The 24,117-nt window shown below is 37.7% G+C and overlaps 1 protein-coding gene across 1 annotated transcript in view; it reads right to left on the bottom strand.

Annotated features, from left to right (window-relative positions):
• The window catches only part of LOC135202180 (uncharacterized), a 300,747-nt gene that overhangs the window by 244,117 nt on the left and 32,513 nt on the right, over positions 1 to 24,117 (bottom strand). The window lies entirely within an intron of this gene.

The raw sequence follows: 24,117 nt of genomic DNA, 5'->3' as shown, positions 1-24,117 counted from the left end.
GAGAGAGAGGACAAAAGTGTGTAGTGATGTGATGGACAAGTTTACATACATATAATCAAGCAGGTTAGCTAATAGGCTAGGCTCTCACATCAAGTTCACATAGCAAAAACAAAATTATATGCAGTTGACCGGGCCTATTCGCAGATTTTTCTGTAGAACTAATCACCGAATTATGTATTCGCAAAATTTGGTAAGTTGCATATTTTTTGTCATAAAATTTTGATAATACTGATAATAAAATCAATTTCATTCACATTTTACAAAGGCAATCAAAGGGAGAGAGAGAGAGAGAGAGAGAGAGAGAGAGAGAGAGAGAGAGAGAGAGAGAGAGAGAGAGAGAGAGAGAGAGAGAGAGAATGATTGTTGACGTGTTTAACTTGGATCTTACGTGTAAGAAAGAGATTAATTATGCCACAATACATCAACTTGCTGTTGGCAAATGGCAGAATTTAAAATAAACATAAGGAATTTGCAAACAAATAAGTAATCAGTAAAGATTGCAAGTAAGAAAAGGAGAGAGAGATTAAACAACTTTTCACAAAGAAGTCTTTTCAACAAACAATCAAAGCCAAGCTCCAGCAGTGTGTTTATTATGGAGAAGAGTTACTTTTTCAGTGCTAAAAATTTGTAAAAGCAATTGTCACTTGATAGGTATTTAACTGTAACAAAAAGTGATTTGGGCAAATCGTGTGTAGGTGAAAGAAACAGGTGAATAATCATCCCACCTCAGTTAGTAAGTCAGTGGGAAGCAGACCCATCTCCCCACCCATAACCCACCACCATCCCTTCCTTCTCCTCTCCTCTACTCTCTATCATCTCACTCAGCACACCAAACACTGGCTCAAGTAAGACTTTGTTTTTTTTACTTTATTGCAATTGATTGTTTTTGTTTTATCATTATGTTAAATTTATTGTGAAATAAAAATTAATCTTTTCTGTGAATTGGTACTCTATATAGTAAAAATTTTAGTCTCTCCTCCTCTCCTCACCAACATCACAATGTCTGATAACTTAACCCTTTAACGCCGATTGGACGTATTAAACGTCGATATAAATTGTCTGCCGATTGGACGTTATATATGTTGATATAAACATTTTTTTTTTAAATTCGCGGAAAAATACTTATAGGCCTACTAGGCGAAAACTTTTGAATCACGCGCCTTGGGGGATGCTGGGAGTTCACGGATCAAGGCATTGTTTTGTTTACAATCGTTACCCAGGCGCGCAAGCGTGAATTTCTTTCTCCTCGCACTAAAAAGCATCAGCAACACATCTCAGAAATTATTTCGTCACTTTGACATAATTTTTGCACCATTTCATATTAGCTGTTACATGGAGTATTATATATGAAAATGTGTGCAATTTTATGTAGAATACAACAAAATACAACTCATGGTTGTAGCTTTTATCAGTTTTGAAATATTTTCATATAAATAATAATAAGTGCCAAAATTTCAACCTTCGGTCAACTTTGACTCTACCGAAATGGTCGAAAAACGCAATTGTAAGATAAAACTCTTATATTCTAGTAATATTCAACCATTTACCTTCATTTTGCAACAAATTGGAAGTCTCTAGCACAATATTTTGATTTATGGTGAATTTATGAAAAAAACTTTCCATACGTCCGCGTGGTAACTTCCGAAAAAATCATAAATTTTTTTGTTCGATTGTCGTAATGTTTGCACCATATTAAATTAGCCGTTACATAAAGTTTTATATATGGAAATGTGTGCAATTTCATGTAGAATACAACAATAAACAATCCATGGTTGTAGCTTTTATCAGTTTTGAAATATTTTCATATAAATAACGATAAGTGCCAAAATTTCAACCTTCGGTCAACTTTGACTCGACTGGAATGGTAAAAAAATGCAATTGTAAGCTAAAACTCTTATATTCTAGTAATATTCAATCATTTACCTTCATTTTGCAACAAATTGGAAGTCTCTAGCACAATATTTCGATTTATGGTGAAATTATGAAAAAAAAAAATTTTTTCCTTACGTCCGTGCGGTAACTCTTCTGAAAAAAATCAGACATTTTTTCGTCCGATTGTCGTAATTCTTGCACCATTTTAAATTAGCCGTTACATAAAGTTTTATATATGAAAATGTGCGCAATTTCGTGTAAAATACAACAATAAACAACCCATGGTTGTAGCTTTTATCAGTTTTGAAATATTTTCATATAAAAAACGATGTGCCAAAATTTCATCTTTCAGTCAACTTTGACTCGACCGAAATGGTAAAAAAACGCAATTAAAAGCTAAAACTCTGAAATTCTAGTAATATTCAAATATTTTCCTTTATTTTGCAACAAATTGGAAGTCTCTAACACAATATTTCGATTTATGGTGAATTTATGTAAAAAAACTTTTTCCTTCCGCGCGGTAACTCTTCCGAAAAAATCATAAATTTTCTTGTCCGATTGTCGTAATGTTTGCACCATTTTAATTAGCCATTACATAAAGTTTTATGTATGAAAATGTGCGCAATTTCATGTAGAATACAACAAAAAAAACCATGGCTGTAGCTTTTATCAGTTTTGAAATATTTTCATATAAATAACGATAAATAGAAAAAATTTGTCCTTCGGTCAACTTTAACTCCATCAAAATGGTCGAAAACTGCAATTGTAAGCTACAACACTTACAGTCTAGTAATATTCAATCAATTACCTTCATTTTGCAACAAACGGGAAGTCTCTAGAACAATATTTCGATTTATGGTGAATTTTTGAAAACATTTTTATTTTTATGTCCACGCGTTACGAATTCATGCATCATTGTGATAATATTTTCTCTGTGTTGCCTTGATTGTTTTACAATGTGTTATATACCAAAATGATTGCAATCTAGTGTACAATATAATGAAAAAAATTAACTCGTTAGCTTTAACCGTTTTGCTCACAGCGCGATTTGTATACAATTATATATGAAATTCTTTTTTGCGCTGTCATATATCCCAATATTTATATATGATAATGATATTTTTTTTCATTTCTGATGGTTGCATACTAAACTTCAGGCAATGACAAAAAAAGGAGCCAAAAATGAACTCTTAATCTTGAAAACTAAGCGTGCTGTGATTTTTTGAAAAAAAAAAAAAAAAAAAAAAAAAAAAAAAAAAATTTCCGCTTCGGCGCTCACTCGCAAACGCCGCCAGCATACGGGAGACGATTTTTAAAATACCACTTCGGTGTTTAAGGGTTAAAATCATTCATTCATTATTCCTCGAAATATAAATGATCACTTCCTCTGTGTCAAATTAGCTGTGCGTCACCACAATGATGTATGATTTTGTTCATCACTTATGCTAAATTTTATTGTGAAAAACTTTATTCTTTCATTTACTGTTTTGTTGAAATATGGTTATCATTAAACTATAGGCAGTCCATGGTTATTGGCAGAATATCGGGCAGAGTTTCGGTTATCGGAACCATAACTGATTATTGGCCCCATTAACCGAAACTCAACGCCAAAATTCATCAAGTTTTGGTTAATGGCGGTTTTCGCTTATCAGTACCCCCCCTGAGAACGAAACGCCCCCAACCCCCACCCCTCCCCGATAACCCGGACCTGCCTGTATACAGTCTCGTTCTGAGTATACAGTCTCACTCAAAGCACCAAACACTGGCTCAACTAAAACTTTTTATTTCTATTGTTTCTGTAGTATTGCATTTTATTGTTTTTACATTTTATCATTATGTTAAATTTATTGTAAAATTACCCATTTTTCTGAGAACTGCTGTTGTTTTTTCATACATAAAGTACATAATATTTTAACTGCCCCTTCTGCTTCTCTCCTTAATATCAACGCTCCCTTGTTCAGTCTCAAATAAGCTAAGCGTTACATCATCACAGTGATGTATAAATTTTTTACATCTTATATGTTAAATTCTATATTGAAATGCTTGATTTTTTCTATTTATTTTGTTAAAAATGGTTATCATTATTATATATATTATAAAGGAAAAAACATGTTAACACAGTTCTCTTGTTGGACGCAGTAGGCCGTCGAATAAAAGTACGGTAGTACCTCAGACTTCAAACTTAATCCGTTCCATAAGGCTGTTCGAATAGAATTTGTTTGAAATATGAAACAAATATCCGCATAAGAATTAAAAGCAATCAGGACAATTCATTACAATTAACCCAAAAAGTCACCCTTTTCACATTTTTTCTATTATCAAGGTGTTCAAAAGTCAAATTAACCCTCTTACGCCGATTGGACGTATTAAAAGTCGATAAACGTTGACATAAAAAAAGTTATTTTAAAAATTCGCAAAAAAATACTTATAGGCCTACCAGCTGAAAACTTTTGAATCATGCGCCTTGGGGGATGCTGGGAGCTCACAGATCAAGGCGTTGTTTTGTTTACAATCGTTACGCAGGCGCGCAAGCGCGAATTTCTTTCTTATCGCACTAAAAAGTATCAGTGACACATCTCAGAAATTATTTTGTCACTTTGACATAATTTTTGCACCATTTTAAATTAGCCGTTACATGGAGTATTATATATGAAAATGTGCGCAATTTCATGTAGAATACAACAAAATAATACTCATGATTGTAGCTTTTATCAGTTTTGAAATATTTTTATATAAATAACGATAAGTGCCAAAATTTCAACCTTCAGTCAACTTTGACTCTACTGAAATGGTCAAAAAACGCAATTGTAAGCTAAAACTCTTATATTCTAGTAATATTCAATCATTTACCTTCATTTTGCAACAAATTGGAAGTCTCTAGCACAATATTTCGATTTATGGTGAATTTATGAAAAAAAAAAATTTTTCCTTACGTCCGCGGGTAACTCTTCCGAAAAAAATCGGAAATTTTTTTGTGTGATTGTCGTAATGTTTACACCATTTTAAATTAGCCGTTACATAAAGTTTTATATATAAAAATGTGAGCAATTTCATGTAGAATACAACAAAAAATGATTCAAGGTTGAAGCTTTTCTCATTTTCGAAATATTTGCATATAAATCACAATAAATAGAAAAAAAAAACCATGTTCTGCCAACTTTGACTCTACCAAAAGTCGAAAAACGCAATTATAAGCTAAAACTCTTACAGTCTAGTAATATTCAGTCATTTATCTTCATTTTGAAACAAATTCGAAGTCTCTAGCACAATATTTAGGTTTATGGTGAATTTAAAAAAAAACTTTCTTTCCCTCCGCACGCCGATTCTCGGCCGGAAATCTCCAAAATACGTACGTCGCATTCTCATTATATTTGCTCCATTTCATATTAGACGCTTCATAGAGTTTAATATATGAAAATGTGCGCAATTTCATGTAGAATACAACAATAAATAATTGAAGGCTGTAGCTTTTCTCATTTTTGAAATATTTCCATATAAAAAAATATATATAAAAAAAATTCTACATTCGGTCAACTTTAACTCATCCGAAATGGTCGAAAACTGCAATTGTAAGCTAAAATTCTTACAGTATAGTAATTTTCAATCCTTTATCTTCATTTTGAAACAAATTGGAAGTCTCTAGAACAATATTTAGATTTATGGTGAATTTTTGAAAAAAACATTTTTTTACGTCCGCTCGTTACAAATTCATGCATCATTTTGTGATAATATTTTCTCTGTGTTGCTTTGATCTTTTTAAAATGTGTTATATACCAAAATGATCGCAATTTAGTGTACAGTACAACGAAAAAAATTAACTCGTTAGCTTTAACCGTTTTGGTCACAGCACCATTTGAATACAATTATATATGAAATTTTGTTTTTGCACTATCATATATCGCATTATTTATATATGATAATGATATTTTTTTTCATTTCTGATGGTTGCATACTAAACTTCAGGCAATGACAAAAAAAAAAGGAGCCAAAAATGAACTCTTAATCTTGAAAACTAAGCACGCTGTGATTTTTTGAAAAAAAATATTTTTTCCGCTTCGGCGCTCACTCCGAGACCCCCTGGGCATACGGGAGACGATTTTTATTATACCCCTTCGGCGTAAGAGGGTTAACAGTGTAAAGTAATAAAACAGTACGTTATATGAAGTAAAATTTTTGAAAAAATTGTGTTTCCGATTTATGAACTGTATGGTGAAAATGGCGCACAGCCGGCTGGGGGATGGAGGGAGGAGAGACAAGAACCCTTTGAGAAAGCCATAATGGTTGCAAAAGGCAAAGGTTGATAACAAAATCAATTTTATTCACATTATACAAGGATAATCAAAGGAATCGATAGGGTGTGTCCAATTGTGTGTGAGAGAGAGAGAGAGAGAGAGAGAGAGAGAGAGAGAGAGAGAGAGAGAGAGAGAGAGAGTTACAAAGATTAGGATGTCTCAAAGACTTGTTAGTCCATCCGAGGAGACATCGTGTGCTTACTTATCTGTAGGAGCAGGTTTTACTGTGCATTCACAGTGTCCTAATGATTTTGTCTAGCTTTCTTTTAAACTCCTCCACAATGTTACTGTTTACATCTTTTGGTGGCAGTTTATTCCATGTGTCATATCTTGTATGTAAAGAAGTTCCCACAATGGGATGTGTTGTATCTCTTCAGTTCTAGTTTCCATCCATTATTTCTTGTCTGGTTTTTGTTTAATGTAAATAGGTTACTGTCTTCTTTTGTTATGCCTTTCAGTATTTTAAATGTTCCTATTGGTTGTCCTTGATATATTCAGGCTCTCTCGTCGTCTTCGGTAACATATTTGTCTGATGGATGGAATTAACTTTGTGGCTCTTGCTTGTACTCCTTCTAATCTATTTATGTCTTTTCTTAGTGTTGGTGGCCAAAACTGTACTGCATATTCAAGATGGCATCTATCTACTGATGTGAAGAGCTACAGCACTGTTTCCTTATTTCTGTATTTGAACTGCCTCTTTATGAATCCCACTAGTTTCAGTGCCTTCTTTTCATATTTTATGCACTGTTTTGTGGATCTTAAGTCCTTGGTAAAAATGACTCCAAGTTTCTCCTCTTGTTCTACACTAGTGGTACCGCAACATACGAAAGTCTCAACGTATGAAAAATTCAAGCTACGAAAGCAAATACGAAGATTTTTTGGGCTCTACATACGAAAATAGTTCAGGTTACGAAAGGTTGTTGCTGTAAAGTCCCGAGATTCGCCCGGACCACCGATAACAATTTTAAAACTCGCGCCAGCCAGCCAACTGAGTAAGAACTGTCGCCACCATCCTCCCACTCTCCCTGTTCCTGATGCTAGTCACAGCCATAAGATCCTGCTCCTATTGGTCAGCATCTCTCCCATCGTGCATCTACGTAGCGGCGTTCTTCGGTCACTCCGAAGCAGCGTCGTTTGGGTACGCACGCAAAATTCATTCGTCCTATACAATTTTGTTTATTAACGTAAATTCATTAGTGATTCGTTGTAGTACTACTTTATCGTGTTGTGTGAGAGCTTTAGTACATACATATACTACATAATTTAATTACGTACAGTATATATGTCGTCATGGGTCCCAAGAAAGTTGCTGAAGTTCACGGAAAGAAGAGGATGCTTTCTGTGCAGATGAAGATGGAGATCATTAAAAAATATGAAGCTGGCATCCGGTTGAGAGTGATCGCTAAGGAATACGGCCGAAATCCGTCGACGATAGGCACCATCCTTAAGCAGAAGGAAGCCATCAAAGCAGCTACACCTTCCAAGAGTGTGACTATTTTGTCTAGCAAGAGGAGCCACGTGCACGACGAGATGGAGAGGCTGCTTCTTGTCTGGATAAAGGACAAACAAATCGCTGGCAATACGATAACCGAGATGGCAATCTCCCACAAGACCAGCGTTATTTTCAGCGATTTGATTGCCCAGGCCGAAGATGACAGAGGAGAAGGGACATCGACGCCAACCCCACACTTCAAGGCTTCTCATGGGTGGTTTGAAAAATTCCAGAAACGGACTGCCATCCATTCGGTGGTGCAGCATGGGGAGGCGGCCAGCTCAGACACGAAAGCGGCTGAAGCCTTTATTAAGACATTCGACGAGATGACGATCAAGGAAGGCTACAGTTCTCAGCAAGTCTTCAACTGTGATGGGACTGGCCTTTTATGGAAAAAAATGCCTCGTCAGACGTACATCACCCAGGTAGAGAAGAAGCTACCCGGGCATAAGCCTAAGAAAGACAGGCTTACGCTCGCACTTTGTTCCAACGCCATTGGGGATTGCAAGGTGAAGCCCCTACTTGTCTATCATTTGGAGACTCCTCGAGCCTTCAAGGCCCACTAAGTGCTAAAGGAGAAGCTTCTAGTGATGTTAAGGGCTAATGCGAAAGCCTGGGTAACGAGACTTTTGTTCACTGAATGGGTAAATCTGTGTTGCGACCTGACAATGAAGAAATTCTTGGAAGAGAAGTGCCTCCCTCTGAAATGTCTGCTGGTGTTGGACAATGCCCCTGCTCACCCTCCTGGCCTCGAGGAAGATATCCTAGTGGAGTATTCTGTCATCAAGGTTCTTTATCTTCCGCCTAACACCACCCCTCTTCTACAGCCCATGGACCAGCAAGTGATATCGAACTTCAAGAAGCTGTATACGAAACATCTTTTCAAGAGATGTTTCAACATCACCGATACCACAAACCTCACTTTGCGTCAATTTTGGAAGGAGCATTTCGATGTTGTGATACGCATCCAACTCATCAATCAAGCTTGGCAGGAGGTTTCGAGGTGAACCTTGAATTCTTCGTGGAGGAAACTCTGGCCTGATGCCATATCCGTCCGAGACTTGGAGGGATTCGACATGTGCAAAGCTGGTGCAGATTCAGAAACAGCTGACGATCCTGAAACTGTTTCGCAACCAGATCTTGACAAGATCGTTGCACTCTGCAAGTCCATGGGGCTGGTTGTCGACGAGGACGACATCAATGACCTTCTCGAGGAGCACCAAGGAGAGCTTACAACGGATGACCTGAAGGAGTTGGAGGCCATGCAACATAACATCGTTCAAGAAGAGTTAGTTCTCTAGCAGCGGCGAGGAGGAGGACGATCCTATGACAATGGCAGAAATTAACGATGCTCTAGCTGCTTTTCATAAGGTGCAATCATTTGTAGAAAAGAGACACCCCAAAAAGGCTTACACAGGTTGTATGCTTGCGCAGTTCGATGATGTTTGCCCGAGTCATTTCAGGAATATTGTGAAAAGTAGGCAGAAGCAATCTTCCTTGGATAGTTATTTTTTAGAGGCCTTTAGTAGGAGTAAGCAAACAGGAAGATCCAAGTGATACGAAAAGCAGAAAGTTGAAAGTGGTGAAGAATTGAAATTTTGTAAAAAAAAAAAAAAAAAAAAAAAAAAAAAAAAGAAGAAGAAGCACGTAAGCATAAAATGGTAAAAACAAAAAATGTAACATTAAAAAAAAAAAAAAAAAAAAAAAAAAAAAAACAAAGAAGAAGAAGAAGCACGTAAAGCATAAAATGGTAAAACAAAAAATGTAACATTAAAAAAAAAAAAAAAAAAAAAAAAAAAATTTAATTTTCATTTTTTTTGTAAACTTAAGTGTTAATGTTTTCTGCCATTTGTTAATGAGTTTCGTAACATTTAGTGTTAATTGAAAAAGAAACCCACAAATTCAATTTGTAACTTGTTTACTTCTAAGTATTTACATTTAGTTTTACTCCACACTCAAGAGTGTGGAGTAAAACTAAATGTAAATACTTAGAAGTAAACAAGTTACAAATTGAATTTGTGGGTTTCTTTTTCAATCTTCAGAAGAAAACTGAAAGAAGTTTTTGTTTGGTTCATTTAGTGTTAATGTTTTCTGCCATTTTTTAATGTGTTTGGTAAAAGTTAAGTGCTCATGTTTTTCTGCCATTTGTCCTCTGTCGCCACTTTCGGAGATAGCCTCACTTGAAAGGTAAGGTTCCACATTTTACTACATATGTACGCACATGTACGTACAGTATTTCTTGTACCATGTACATTAATACACTTTATTACAGGTACGTACTACACTAAAGGTTATGTTATGTTACCGAGTGGTAGAAATTTTATTTCATTGTTTATTGGACAATTTAGCTTTATTATAAAATTTACTGTGGTGTTTTTGTAGGGCTTGGAACAAATTAGGTATGTATGTATGTATGTATGATGTATGTATTGTATGTATTATATATATATATATATATATATATATTATATATATATATATATATATATATTATATATATATGGATATATATATATATATATATATATATATATATAATATATATATATATATATATATAATATTATATATACGACACACACATATATATATATATATACACACACACACACATATATATATATATATATATACTATATATATATATATATATATATATATATATATATATATATATATATACATATATCTATATATGCAAATATTTCTTAGAGCTCTTAATATCTGCAGTCCGGAATTTATCAATGAGGAACTAGAATTTATATATCAAGTTGGTATTGAAAATAATTTTAAATTGGAAGATATTGATTACAGTCTAAAGTTAGCACGAAAAACATTTTATTCATATGAGGAGAAAAACAGAAAACTGGATTTTATATGTTTCCCATACCATCCCACATTAGAATCTATAGTCTACCCCCTAAAGTTACTTGGTTTTAGTACAACTTTTTCATATCCTAGCACATTGGAAAACTTTAATTCATAATAGTCCGGAGAACAATGAAGGAGTCATATATAAGATCCATGCAAGTGCGTAGTTTACATATAGGACAAATCTGGGAAGACACTCGAAAAACGCATTTTAAAATCATAAATATAATATACGAACAAATAATACGAGCAATGCTTTATGTGTTCATAGTAGTTTATGTAATGCCAACCGATTTGACTGGCTCGGGTCAAAGATTTTGTTTAAGAGCACAGGTTTTATTGAAAGAAATTTGATAGAGACAGCTTGCATTGTTCACAGCAAAGGAAAAAAAAATTTTAATTTATCGCCTGGTTTGTATAAATTAGATCCTTTTATCTTACATGTCATGAAACGTCAGTACAAATTGGATAATGTTATCCATTAACTATCATATAGTATAGGCTTGTTTATATGTACTGTATGTTATGCTGTTTCAAATGGATGTATTACCTCGTTAGATATTTTGGTATTTTTCATTTGCTCAACTGCTATTCTTGTTTTTTTTTTTTTTGTTATTTTACTGCTGAATAGTTTGTAGCTCAAACTACTAGTTTTTGGTAACTGTATGTTTAAAAACATTTTAGGCCTTTCTTGGCCGCATGCACTGTAAACTTTATCTCTTTCCTTAATAAACGCTCCAAGAAGAGGTCCATTGGAGGACGAAACTGTTGGGCATTATCTGAGATATACCTTTTTTCATTTTCCTATGTGGAATACAACTGATTTACTATATCTTCGTGCCTAAGAAGATTACCAGTACTATAAGATGTCACGCGAATTCTTCAAGCTTTTCTAATCTGTATCCACGTTGCCGACAACTAGTGTTTGACTTCAAGAAGGCCCTAATTAGGGCTCACAAAGTAAAATTACAATGGATATTCCTTAGGGAATGTAAAGCGGAATGCGTGATGCCCCGTTCGTTGATGACGTCTGCAATGAGAGCAGGAGTGTTTACTTTTGGCAATTTGGAAAACATGATTTTGAATTTACACATCGATAACGCGAAGAAAGAAAAATGGAAGCATTTTGCTCAGTCTGTACAACTACGTGGTCAGTTTTTAAGAGACATTCCTATGGACTGGCAAGCGAGGTTATTGGATTATGTCTACAATCAACTACGACGTCAGATCACAGTGCATAAGAGGAGGCTTGATAATAAATTAAGATTTCTCATATCGAAGTCTGATTGAGGACAAAACATATGGAAAAAAATACCAACCTACCTTAATCTGTCGTCCAAAGTTTTAAGTGAAAATGAGAAGTGTGTATTAGAACTGGGACTGAAATTCAATAATTCAACGAGAAAACCTGATATAGTGGAAATCAGCAAACAGTTTATTATCAAAGAGAAATGCTATACTGATAAACCGGATATATTGAATGCACTAAATTTGGCCAGAGGTGTTGTGTATGGTGCATACTCAGTACATTGTACTTTTAACTTCTTTCCGAAACGTCTGAATAAGGCTTTGGACTCACTCAGAAAAGACAAAGATATCCACATAACCAGGGCAGATAAAGCTAATGTTGTTGTTGTTTTGGATCGAGGAGACTATGTTGATAAAATGAACATTCTGTTAAATGACCAAGATACGTATGAACATTTGATTTCTAATCCTTGTGAGCGAGTAAATGCCCAGTTTCATAAAAGATTGAGAAAGATATTTGGGAACAATCAATATATGGTTAGTACGTTTAACGACTGTAAATGCTAGACTTCCCTATTGTATGGTACAGTTAAAACCCATAAGGAAGGACAACCATTACGTCCTATAATTAGTACTATTGGTTCAGTGTCTTACAAACTTTCTAAATTCTTAGTAACATTTTCTGGGCTCAGCTCGTGTCGGCCTATGAAAGGATCCTTAATATCATTCTTTCTAGGTAAAATTAGCCTAAAATTACCAGAGAAAAACAAAATTAAGAAAATGTCAGTAAAACTGACTCGCTCACTCTTAAAAAGAAGTGTCGGTATGATAATAGGGGCGAGTGTGGAACACTACCACGAGACAAACACCAATTAGAACTTCCTATCAGAATCCCCCCAAGAGAGAGCTGATACCAACGGGCGATGCAGCCTCTACTACTACTACTAGAGGACGCCACGGACAGCAGCGCCCCTAGCGGACATCCTTAATTTTTAGCGCTAGCGTCAAGACGCAGATTTTCCTTGTGCTGTGCTATTTCGGGATTTATCCTTATAATCTACAATGGAACGCTCTGCAATTGCCACGGCTAAGTTAAGTAACTCATAAGTAATATTTTACCACAATTTTATCTTCCGGGTACCAGTATTTTCCTCTTAATAGGTCATATACGGTTCCCCGGTTGTCTCGTGGCGGCCATGCTGCCTCGTAAGAATTCCCGGTCCTCCATACTGGGACTTCTTATACTTATGGGCTTACTTTATCACGTTCATTGTTTTACATCGAGTTTTAGCTAGTTTAGCCCTCCTACCATTCTCTTAGCTTGGTATTTTTAGGGTTTTAGGGTTATTATTTTTTATTCTGGCCCAGCATCCGGCTCTTGCTTGCTTACATCGGCTATCGCTGGCTTCCGAGTAGGCTTCTGTCTTGGAACAGTCTGCTCCTCCTGGGCGGGCTTCTTTCTCTTTTACTAAAAGTGGTCTCTTCCATCTTTTCGATGTATATTATTTGTTTTATTTAGGGTGTTTAGGCTAGCCTATTGCTTGTTCCTTGTTTTGGTACAGCTTGGTTCACGTGGCCCTCTCAGGTTGTGTGCTCGCGGCCTAGGCCACTTGCGGTCACGTGTTCCATCGCACCTTACCCTGCCCCTGCCCTCCCTTTCTGGTATAGGGAGGAGCTGGGGGACCCCTTGGTTGTCATGACAACCTCAGTCGCCTTCCTCTCACTCCTACTCGGGGAGGTGGCCAGGGGTTCCTCCCAGCGGGGGGTATAGGGCGACCACTCATGAGGTACCGGGTCTCCATGCGGGTAGCCGGTGAGGCGGGGAGGAGTAGGCCATCCCTCCCCCCTCTCTCGCTCCCGCCGTGTTACGCCGAGACCTTCCTCCCCCCCTCCCCAGTTGCTCAGCCACCTCCCTTGCTACACGAAAGGAGCCTTCCGTCGCAGCCGGGGCACCTTGGTTATAGGTTACTGGCTCCGCTAGCGGGCGGGGTGGGCTCTACTAGTGGTCGGTTGCCGCCTTGCCCTTACATATATCCGTTATATCTCTCCCCCTGCTACCGGAAGGAAGGAGCCTTTACTTATCTTACCCCTACGCACTCTTTCTAGTAGACGGGGCGGAAGAGAGGTTTGTTTTTTTTTTTATTATTATTAAACTTTAAGGACATACCCGTATTTGTACAATATTTTACAATGAATTGTGTTAAGATTATTATTTTTATCTACCATCCCCGCTATTTTCCGTCGTGGTTTCCAATTACCACCACTCCTGGTTGGTTTCCTTTTGTGTCTCCGCCATCAGCGGAAAGCCATAGCCTAGGATACCAACCTGGTTACCACACGTTATTTTGGCGGGGCTCTGGTTTAATCTAACTTTATCGCTCCGGCACCAGCGGAGCATCTGTTAGACTGTAAGTGTTTACTTGGTACTCATGTACTTTTCCACTTACAGGCTACCAACTGCCAGGTCCCAGCGTGTAACGCGACGCTGTTCGACCCCTGTGGACATGATGAGTGTAGGTATCACGCCCCCCTGTGCCACGTCGTTCAACGACGACGATCAGTCGGGCATCCTGAAGCCTGCGCCATCTATGCTACGACCTGGTCGGTCAGCGGGAGATGGGGTAAGTCCATTATAGGGCTTACTTATCATTTTACTAACAACTTTTAGTCGTAAGTTTGTTAACCCCGTTTCCACCATTGGCAGCTAATCTCGCCTTTCTTTCAGGCTACCGGTGTGAGGGAATAGCCCTCGCAACCGTAAAGCGAGGGGTAGGCGGCTTCGGAAGAACGCCGCCCAAAGGGGCCAGCCCTACATCTGGATAAGAGCTGGCCGTCCAGATCTTCCCCGCGGGCAAGTCGAAGGGTTACGTTGACCCCTGTCCGCGCCCCGCTGATAGCCTCCATCCAGCAAGACCTCCAGCAATCCTTTGGGGTCGTAGCCTCCCAGGAGTCGGTAGCCTGGACCTTAACATTGAACCTATGGCGGTAGGGGTGGAGGATTTGTTGGTTGAGGTAGGTGTGTCGAGCGCCCAAAGGGGTCTTTCCTTGGTGGGTGCTTCTGGATCTTCTCCTGTCCCTTCTTCTAGCGCTTCATTCCAAGGCTTTGGGCGGGATCTGAGATCACCTACTCGCTCTCCCGCTCTCTCTGTACCCCCAAAGGAAGGGAAGGGAAAGAGAGACCGAAGACTCTAGCCAAGACGACTTCTAGGAAGTCGGCTTCGTCTTCTTCGGCTAAGAAAGTCGTGCGAACTTCCTACGCCGATGCGGTGAAAGCAAAGCCGAGCTCTTCTCACCCAAAGAGCTCCAGAAGCAAGGCTTCGAAGGAGAAGGCTCGCGCTCCCGCGAGTCACTGCCTTCTCCCGCCTCCACCGCTTCCACTCCGGCTACGCCGGTAGGGGTAGCAGGCCACTAGCACCTTTGATCCCTCTGCTTTCTCAGCAGGGGTGATGGAACAGGTGGGCGTGCTGGTAGGCTCGCAAATCTCCGCACTGGGGACACGGTTCGAGCAGATGTTTGCACAGTTGTCAAACACTCTGTCTCAATCTGGCCAATCAATCCAGGTACTCTCTAACAGAATGAGAGAAAAATGAGGACCGAGTAGCTGGGCTATCTCAGGTTCCTCCCGCAGTCTCCCCAGCGTCAAGCACGGGGATTCTTCAACTCCCGCCATAGACTCTTTGCCAGCTTTCTCTATGGAGAACCCATGGAGAGTAGCTGCCTACGCTCCGTTCAAAGATGGAATGATCTCTATCTCGGAGTGTGGAACTCGAAGGATTGAGGACTTCGAGTTTTACCCTGGCCGGGTCTGACGCAGCCTTTCATCGGTTATGCTAGGCTGACGCCAACGGCTCTGACGAGGGAAGACAAGATCTCTAAGGAGTCGGTCCTATATAGTAGAGATCACGCTCAGCGGGAATGGGTTCACTGCCTTGAGGACTGGGAGTGTACGAAACACCAAACTCCAGGCCTACAAGAGTCCCTTCACTATTTTTCGCGACGGAAGAGGAGGTTTCTCTTCCGTTCGCCACGAAATTAGTGGAGAAGTCCCTTCAGGCAGTCCTCAAGGATGAGCCCATCCCACAGTTGAGGGAGGCGGAGTCTACTTCTCCGCTCTTCCCGGCCTTCGGAGAATTGTGGGAGAACTTGCCAGCTACGTTCACGCTTGGTAAGCTCAAACCGGACTGCGCCATGGACCAGTTCGGCGAGAAACTACCAAGGCTGCCGGATTCCCTAATCCAGGCAGAGTTTTGATGCGCGAACTAGGTTTGACAGGTCCCTCAATTCCCTTATAATCACGGAAATGGCTGCCCTCTCTTATGCTACGGAACCGCTGTTCAAGATTCTGGCGAAATCTCAGTTCCAGACGGTTCTAACGGACGCTTTTGACTTCTTCCAGGCTAGGAGGAACTGCCGGAAGCATGTCTTACAAGAATGTACCATCAGGCATGAGCCTAATAGACTCTTGGCCGCTAGCATGTGGGGAGCGGATCTCTTCCCAGAGTCGGTTAACGAGGTACACCACGAAGCTGCTAGGCTCAACCAGAGCCTTAGAGCTAGGTGGGGTATTTCCTCAAAGAGGAAACAGGAATCCGTTCCCACTGCTGGCAAGAAACCGAAGAAGGCTGGTAAAGAGTTCCAGCCATAAAAAACTCCAGCAACAGCAGCAATTTGTGCAGGCGGTCCCGGTTACCCAACAGGGACAACCTGCCAGCTCAAAGCAGAACCAGCCTATCCTCCTGTTGCCCCCGCAATCTCAGCCATCCACTTCCTACGCTATCTCGCCGGCCTCAACCCTGCATATGAGCTCAAGGCTACACTCAGCCGAGAGGTAGGGCGAGAGGTTACTTTCGTCAGCGTGGCGCAGGAAGGGGTACGAGGAGCAGACAGTTCAGAGGAGGGCGTGGTGGCCAACCCGCTCATCAACAATGAGGCTCCCCAGGTAGGAGGAGGCTGTTCCTCTTCCGCCACAGGTGGGGGTTCAGCAATTGGGCACAGAGCATAGTGTCCAAAGGATTAGGCTGGAGTTGGATCAAAGATCCTCCTCCAATCAAATCATTCCATCAGATACCGTCAAAGGAATTGACAGATTACGCGGAAGAACTCCTTCAGAAAGGAGCTATTGCGAGAGTCAAACATCTAAAATTTCAAGGTCGCTTATTCAGCGTGCCAAAGAAAGGCTCAACAAAAAGAAGGGTAATCTTAGACTTGTCAAAGCTAAAACTCTTCATTCGTTGCGACAAGTTCAAGATGCTTACCCTCTCGCAAGTAAGGACCTTACTTCCGCGTGGAGCCGTCACATGCTCCATCGATCTTACAGACGCATACTATCATATCCCTATAGCCAGGCACTTCCGCCCATTCCTAGGATTCAGGCTAGGAAATCAAACATTCTCATTCAAAGTGATGCCCTTCGGTCTGAATGTAGCCCCCAGGGTATTCACAAAGATAGCAGAAGTGGTTGTACAACAATTGAGAGCTCAGGGAATCATGGTTAAGCGAGGCAATACCTCTCCCGACGATTGGTTGATCTGAGGCACCAACAGTCGAGGAATGTCTCAAAGCCACCAAAAAGGTAGTTCACTTTCTGGAACATCTGGGGGTTCCAGATAAACAAAACGAAATCCAGACTTACTCCGGAATCTCGTTTTCAGTGGCTAGGAATCCAATGGGATTTGTCTTCCCACAATCTGTCAATTCCAGTGGTCAAACGGAAGGAAATAGCAAAATCTGTCAGGCAATTTCTCAAATGCAAACAAACGTCAAGAAGAAACCAGGAGAGAATCCTAGGGTCTCTTCAGTTTGCTTCGGTAACAGATATCCTTCTGAAAGCAAGGCTGAAGATATAAATCGAATTTGGCGGTCAATAGCAAACTCCAAATATCGAGACAAGTTGTCAGTAATTCCACAGATCCTCCGCAACAACCAACTACGGCCTTGGTCAAAAGTAAAGAACTTAGCCAAGAAAGTACCCCTTCAATATCCCCTCCCAGTGTTAACCATTCACACGGATGCATCCCCTGTCCGGGTGGGGGGGATACTCTCAGTTCAAACAGGTTCAGGGGACTTGGTCAGTTCAATTTCGCCAGCTCCACATAAACGTGTTGGAAGGAATGGCAGTATTTCTTACTCTGAAGAGACTGCTTCCCCCGAAGAAGTCTCATCTAAGGCTAGTTTTGGACAGTGCAGTGGTAGTTCATTGCATCAACAGAGGAGGGTCCAAATCCAAGCATGTGGAATCATGTCATGATAGCCATCTTTGCATTAGCAAACAAACACAAATGGCATCTGTCTGCCACTCACCTGGCAGGAGTAAGGAATGTGATAGCAGACGCCCTGTCCCGGTCAGTTCCTCTGGAATCAGAGTGGTCTCTGGACGTCGGGTCATTCCAGTGGGTAAGCCTGAGAGTCCCAGGTCTCCAAGTGGATCTCTTCGCCTCACAAGCGAACCACAAGCTCCCTTGCTATGTGGCCCCCAACCTGGACCCTCTGGCTTATGCCACGGACGTCCCTGTCGTTGGATTGGAATCAGTGGAGGAGAATTTATGTTTTTCCTCCAGTGAATCTTCTCTTGAAAGTCCTAAGCAAACTAAGGTCTTTCAAAGGGATAGTAGCTTCGATTGCACCGGACTGGCCCAAGAGCAACTGGTATCCTCTTCTTCTGGAATTGGGTTCCTCGCCGAACCTCAAACGGATCCCCAATCCCAAGCTATCACAATCAGTACAAATGAGGACTGTGTTCGCTTCCTCAGGAACTCTCCAGACCCTAACTTTATGGACTTCATGAAGTTTGCGGCTAATAAAGATGTGATATTGATCCACAGAATATTCTCTTCCTAGAATCAGATAAGAGAGAGTCAAACCATTAGACCATATGACTCAGAATTCAGCTGTTAAAAAATTAGCATCTTTCTTGAGAGAATCGAACACTACAACCATGACATTTAAATTTGGCTATATCTTTTTCAGATCCTTGTTTGAAAAAGGTTTAGCAGCTAGAACGATTACCACTCATAAATCGGCTTTGAAGAAAATCTTTCAAGTAGGTTTTCAGATAGATCTGACTGAATCTTATTTCACATCTATCCCTAAAGCCTGTGCTAGACTTAGACCTTCTCAGATGGCCTACTACAGTTTCATGTGGTTCTTAAATGATGTCCTCAAACTAGCGTTCAAGATCACTGACAACTCAGCTTGTACATTCATAATGCTCTTGAGGAAGACATTATTCTTATTAAGCCTAGCCTCAGGAGCTAGCAATTTCAAGAACTGTCGGCTCTATCCAGGGATGGGATGCGGGTCATGTGGAATTCCTCCCATCAGGAGAAGTTCGACTTGCTCCGGATCGTAGCTGTTTTAGCCAAAAAATGAGGATCCTCTTGCAAGGTGGGCTCCTTGGAAGGTTATCCCACTTCCACAGGATCCTTCTCTCTGCCCAGTATCAACTCTTAGAGCCTTTCTATCTCGTACTTCTTCAAGATCCTCAGGTGCTCTCTTCATGAGAGAAAAAGGTGGTACTTTGTCAGTGAAAGGCATTAGACAGCAAATCCTTTACTTCATTAAACAAGCCAACCCTGAGTCATTCCCAAAAGCACATGATAGCAGGGGAGTAGCCACCTCAATTATTATTTTCAACATATGAACTTTGAGGATCTTAGAAAGTATACTGGATGGAAATCCCCGACAGTCCTTTAAACGGCATTATCTAAAGTCCTTGGAATCTTTAAAGTTTTCAGCAGTAGCAGCGGGAAAACATAGTTTTCCCCTGATAACTGTATAGTAGTTGTATATGATCCAGGTATCCTTTCTACCTACATCAGCCAACATGCCTCACCCTATCGCCGAGGCTACTCAAATATCATAGCCTTAGCCGTTGAAATCATATAGTGGATTGTCCCTTATTTTTTTGCTAGGGACATCCACACTTGTACTGATAATGTACTTCAGTGTACCTACCCTTATTTTTATGCTAGGGTAGGACACAATATGTTTGTATATATTCACCACTGTATTTATGATGAACTTCAGTGTACCTACCCTTATTTTTATGCTAGGGTAGGACACAATGTGTTTGTATATATTTTGCAATACTTGTATTAATGATGGATTTCAGTGTACCTACCCTTATTTTTATGCTAGGGTAGGACACATGAGTTTGTATATTTTGTAATTTTGTTAAGTAAATCCCCCCTTTTTTCTTTATATTACATGCAGCACTGTAATTTACTGTAATTACCATTTAAGTACTTTAAGATTACTAACGTTCTATTATTTTACTGTTTAGTATAAGTTAGTTTAAGTGCTTAGTTTGTATGCTGTAATTGATTTACTTATATTATATCCATCATTTTACACTGTTTTTTATTGTTCCTTTTTTCCCATCTTGTCTGTTTCTCTGGTACTCTTTCATAGGAGGCCGACACAAGCTGTTGAGCCCAGAGAAAAGGGATTTTGACGAAGGAAAAATCTATTTCTGGGTGATTGGCTCGTGTCGCCCTATGAAACCCCCCCTTTATGGTTTGTTTTCCCCCCCTTGCAGGACAAGATGTATTTAGTTGTTTTTATTAAGGATGTCCGCTAGGGGCGCTGCTGTCCGTGGCGTCCTCTAGTAGTAGTAGTAGAGGCTGCATCGCCCGTTGGTATCAGCTCTCTCTTGGGGGGATTCTGATAGGAATTCTAATTGGTGTTTGTCTCGTGGTAGTGTTTCCACACTCGCCCCTATTATCATACCGACACTTCTTTTTAAGAGTGAGCGAGTCAGTTTTACTGAAATTTTCTTAATTTTGTTTTTCTCTGGTAATTTTAGGCTAATTTTACCTAGAAAGAATGATATTAAGGATCCTTTCATAGGGCGACACGAGCCAATCACCCAGAAATAGATTTTTCCTTCGTCAAAATCCCTTATTGCAACCACTTGTAGGTACAATATCTAATTCGCATGTTGAAAATAATTTAGATTTTGTAAACAGAATAATCGGGAAAACTCCAAAAGAGGAGGAAATAATGGTAAGCTTTGATGTTTAAAAGTCTGTTCACCTGTGTACCTGTCAACGACGTCTTAGAATTTTTAAATAGCGAACTAAATAAACATGTCATGTCTTGCCTAATCACGTAATTTTAGAACTAATCAGACTGTGCGTGGTTGACACTTGTTTTATTTTTAATGGCAAATTTTACCGACAAAAATTTGGAATGCAGATGGGTAATTGCTTGTCCCCAGTATTATCAAATATTTACATGGAATTTTATGAATCTAGAATAGCTAATTCAATTATGGCAGATATTGTTTTCTGGGTTAGATATGTTGACGATGTATTTGCGGTACTGAAACTTCTATGACATTCAGAAGATTTTAAGAGACCTCAATAATTTAGTTCCCTCTATAACTTTTACGGTTGACGAAGAAGACAATGGTGTTATCTCATTTTTGGATGTTACAGTTGTGAGGTCAGTTGTAAGTTCTAGCTACAAGTTTAAAATATACAGAAAACCTACTAATAACAATCTTATATTAGCAATTACTCTCACACAAAGTAGAAGTAAAACTCTCAGCATTAAGATCAATGTTTTCTTAGAGCTCTTAATATCTGCAGTCCGGAATTTATCAATGAGGAACTAGAATTTATATATCAAGTTGGTATTGAAAATAATTTTAAATTTTTAAATTGGAAGATATTGATTACAGTCTAAAGTTAGCACGGAAAACATTTTATTCATATGAGGAGAAAAACAGAAAACTGGATTTTATATGTTTCCCATACCATCCCACATTAGAATCTATAGTCTACCCCCTAAAGTTACTTGGTTTTAGTACAACTTTTTCATATCCTAGCACCATTGGAAAAACTTTAATTCATAATAGTCCGGAGAACAATGAAGGAGTCATATATAAGATCCCATGCAAGTGCGTAGTTTTTATATAGGACAATCTGGAAGACACTCAAAAACGCATTTTAAATCATAAATATAATATACGAACAAATAATACGAGCAATGCTTTATGTGTTCATAGTAGTTTATGTAATGCACCGATTGACTGGCTCGGGGTCAAAGATTTTTGTTTAAGAGCACAGGTTTTATTGAAAGAAATTGATAGAGACAGCTTGCATTGTTCACAGCAAAGGAAAAAAATTTTAATTTATCGCCTGGTTTGTATAAATTAGATCTTTTATCTTACATGTCATGAAACGTCAGTACAAATTGGATAATGTTATCCATTAACTATCATATAGTATAGGCTTGTTTATATGTATGTATGTTATGCTGTTTCAAATGGATGTATTACCTCGTTAGATATGTTTTGGTATTTTTCATTTGCTCAACTGCTATTCTTGTTTTTTTTTTTTGTTATTTTACTGCTGAATAGTTGTAGCTCAAACTACTAGTTTTTGGTAACTGTATGTTTTAAAAAACATTTTAGGCCTTTCTTGGCCGCATGCACTGTAAACTTTATCTCTTTCCTTAATAAACGCTCCAAGAAGAGGTCCATTGGAGGACGAAACTGTTGGGCATTATCTGAGATATACCTTTTTCATTTTCCTATGTGGAATACAACTGTTATATATCTATATATAATATATATATATTATATATATATAAGATATATATAATATATATATATACATATATTATATATATCTAAATATATATATATAAATATATATAAATATATAATTATTAATAATATATTATAATATATATATATAATATATTATATATATATATATTATATATATATATATATATGAATATATATATAATCTATATAATATATATATATATATCTATATAATAGATATATAATATATATACATATAATATACATATATACATATACATATATAATGCATATATATATATACATATATAACATATACATATATATATATTTAATAGACTATATATATTAAATAATTATATATATATACATATTATATATATATATATATATATATTATATATATATATATAGTATATATATATAATATATATATATATAAAAATATTATATTATTAAATATTATATTTATAATTATATTTTATATTTTTATTTTAAAATATTATATTTTATTATTTTATATCTATATATATAAAAAAAATAATTATATTAATAATTTAAATTAAATATTATTATTTTTTAATTAATATATAATAATTAAAGGGTTAATATATATATATATATATATATACAGCAGTCCCTGGGTTACGACGTTCCGAGGTTAAGACGCTTTTCAATTATATTCATCAGAAATTATTTCCAGGGTTACGACGCATGTTCCAGGGTTACAACGGATGTTCCAGAGTTACGACGCCTACAAACGCTGATCTGGCAGATGAAATATGACACCAAAAATGCAAAATAAGCAATATTTAAAGTTTAAAGTTTATAAAAAATGCAATAAGAATGCAGTTTACATAGTTTTGAATGCACCTAAAGCATTAAAAGTAAGGTTTTCTTAGGATTTTTGACAATGTTATGGCTTACAACGATTTTCGGCTTACGACGCGTCTCAAGAACGGAACCCCTGTCGTAACCCGGGGACTGCCTGTATATATATATATATATATATATATATATATATAAAATAATATATAATAATATTATATTATACACTATATACTTATATATATATATATATATATATAGATTATTATATATATTATATATTATACACTAATATACTATAATATATAATATATTATATATATTTAGTATATATATATATATATACAGAGGCAGTCACCCTGGGTTACGACGGGGGTTCCATTCTTGAGACGCGTTGTAACCCGAAAATTGTCATGAGCCGGAACATCATAAAAAATCCTAAGAAAACCTTAGTTTTAATGCTTTGGGTGCATTGAAAACTATGTAAACTGCATTCTTATTGCATTTTTCATCAAAAAAAACTTTCAAACATTGATTATGCATTTTTGGTGTCCATATTTCTTCTGCCAGATTAGTGTTGTAGGTGTTGTAACCCTGGAAATAATTTCTGATGAATATAATTGAAAAGTGCCTAACCTAGGAACGTCATAAGCCAAAACCCATCGTAACCCGGGGACTACCCTGTATGTATATGTGTATATATATATATATTTATATATATAGTATATATATATATATATATATATATATATGTGTGTGTGTGTGTGAGTGTGTTTGTGTATTATAGTATAATATATATATATATATATATATATATATATATATAATATATATATATATAGATATTATTTATAATAATATAAATTATATAATATATTATATTATATATATAATTAATATATATATATTATATATATATACACACACGTTGGTATAATATAGATATATATATATATTAT

This window comes from Macrobrachium nipponense, chromosome 30 (assembly GCF_015104395.2).
Source record: "Macrobrachium nipponense isolate FS-2020 chromosome 30, ASM1510439v2, whole genome shotgun sequence".
In the NCBI taxonomy this organism is placed as follows: Eukaryota; Metazoa; Arthropoda; class Malacostraca; order Decapoda; family Palaemonidae; genus Macrobrachium; species Macrobrachium nipponense.
The sequence above is the reverse complement of the archived record's forward strand: the minus strand, read 5'-3'. Positions and strand labels throughout refer to the sequence as shown.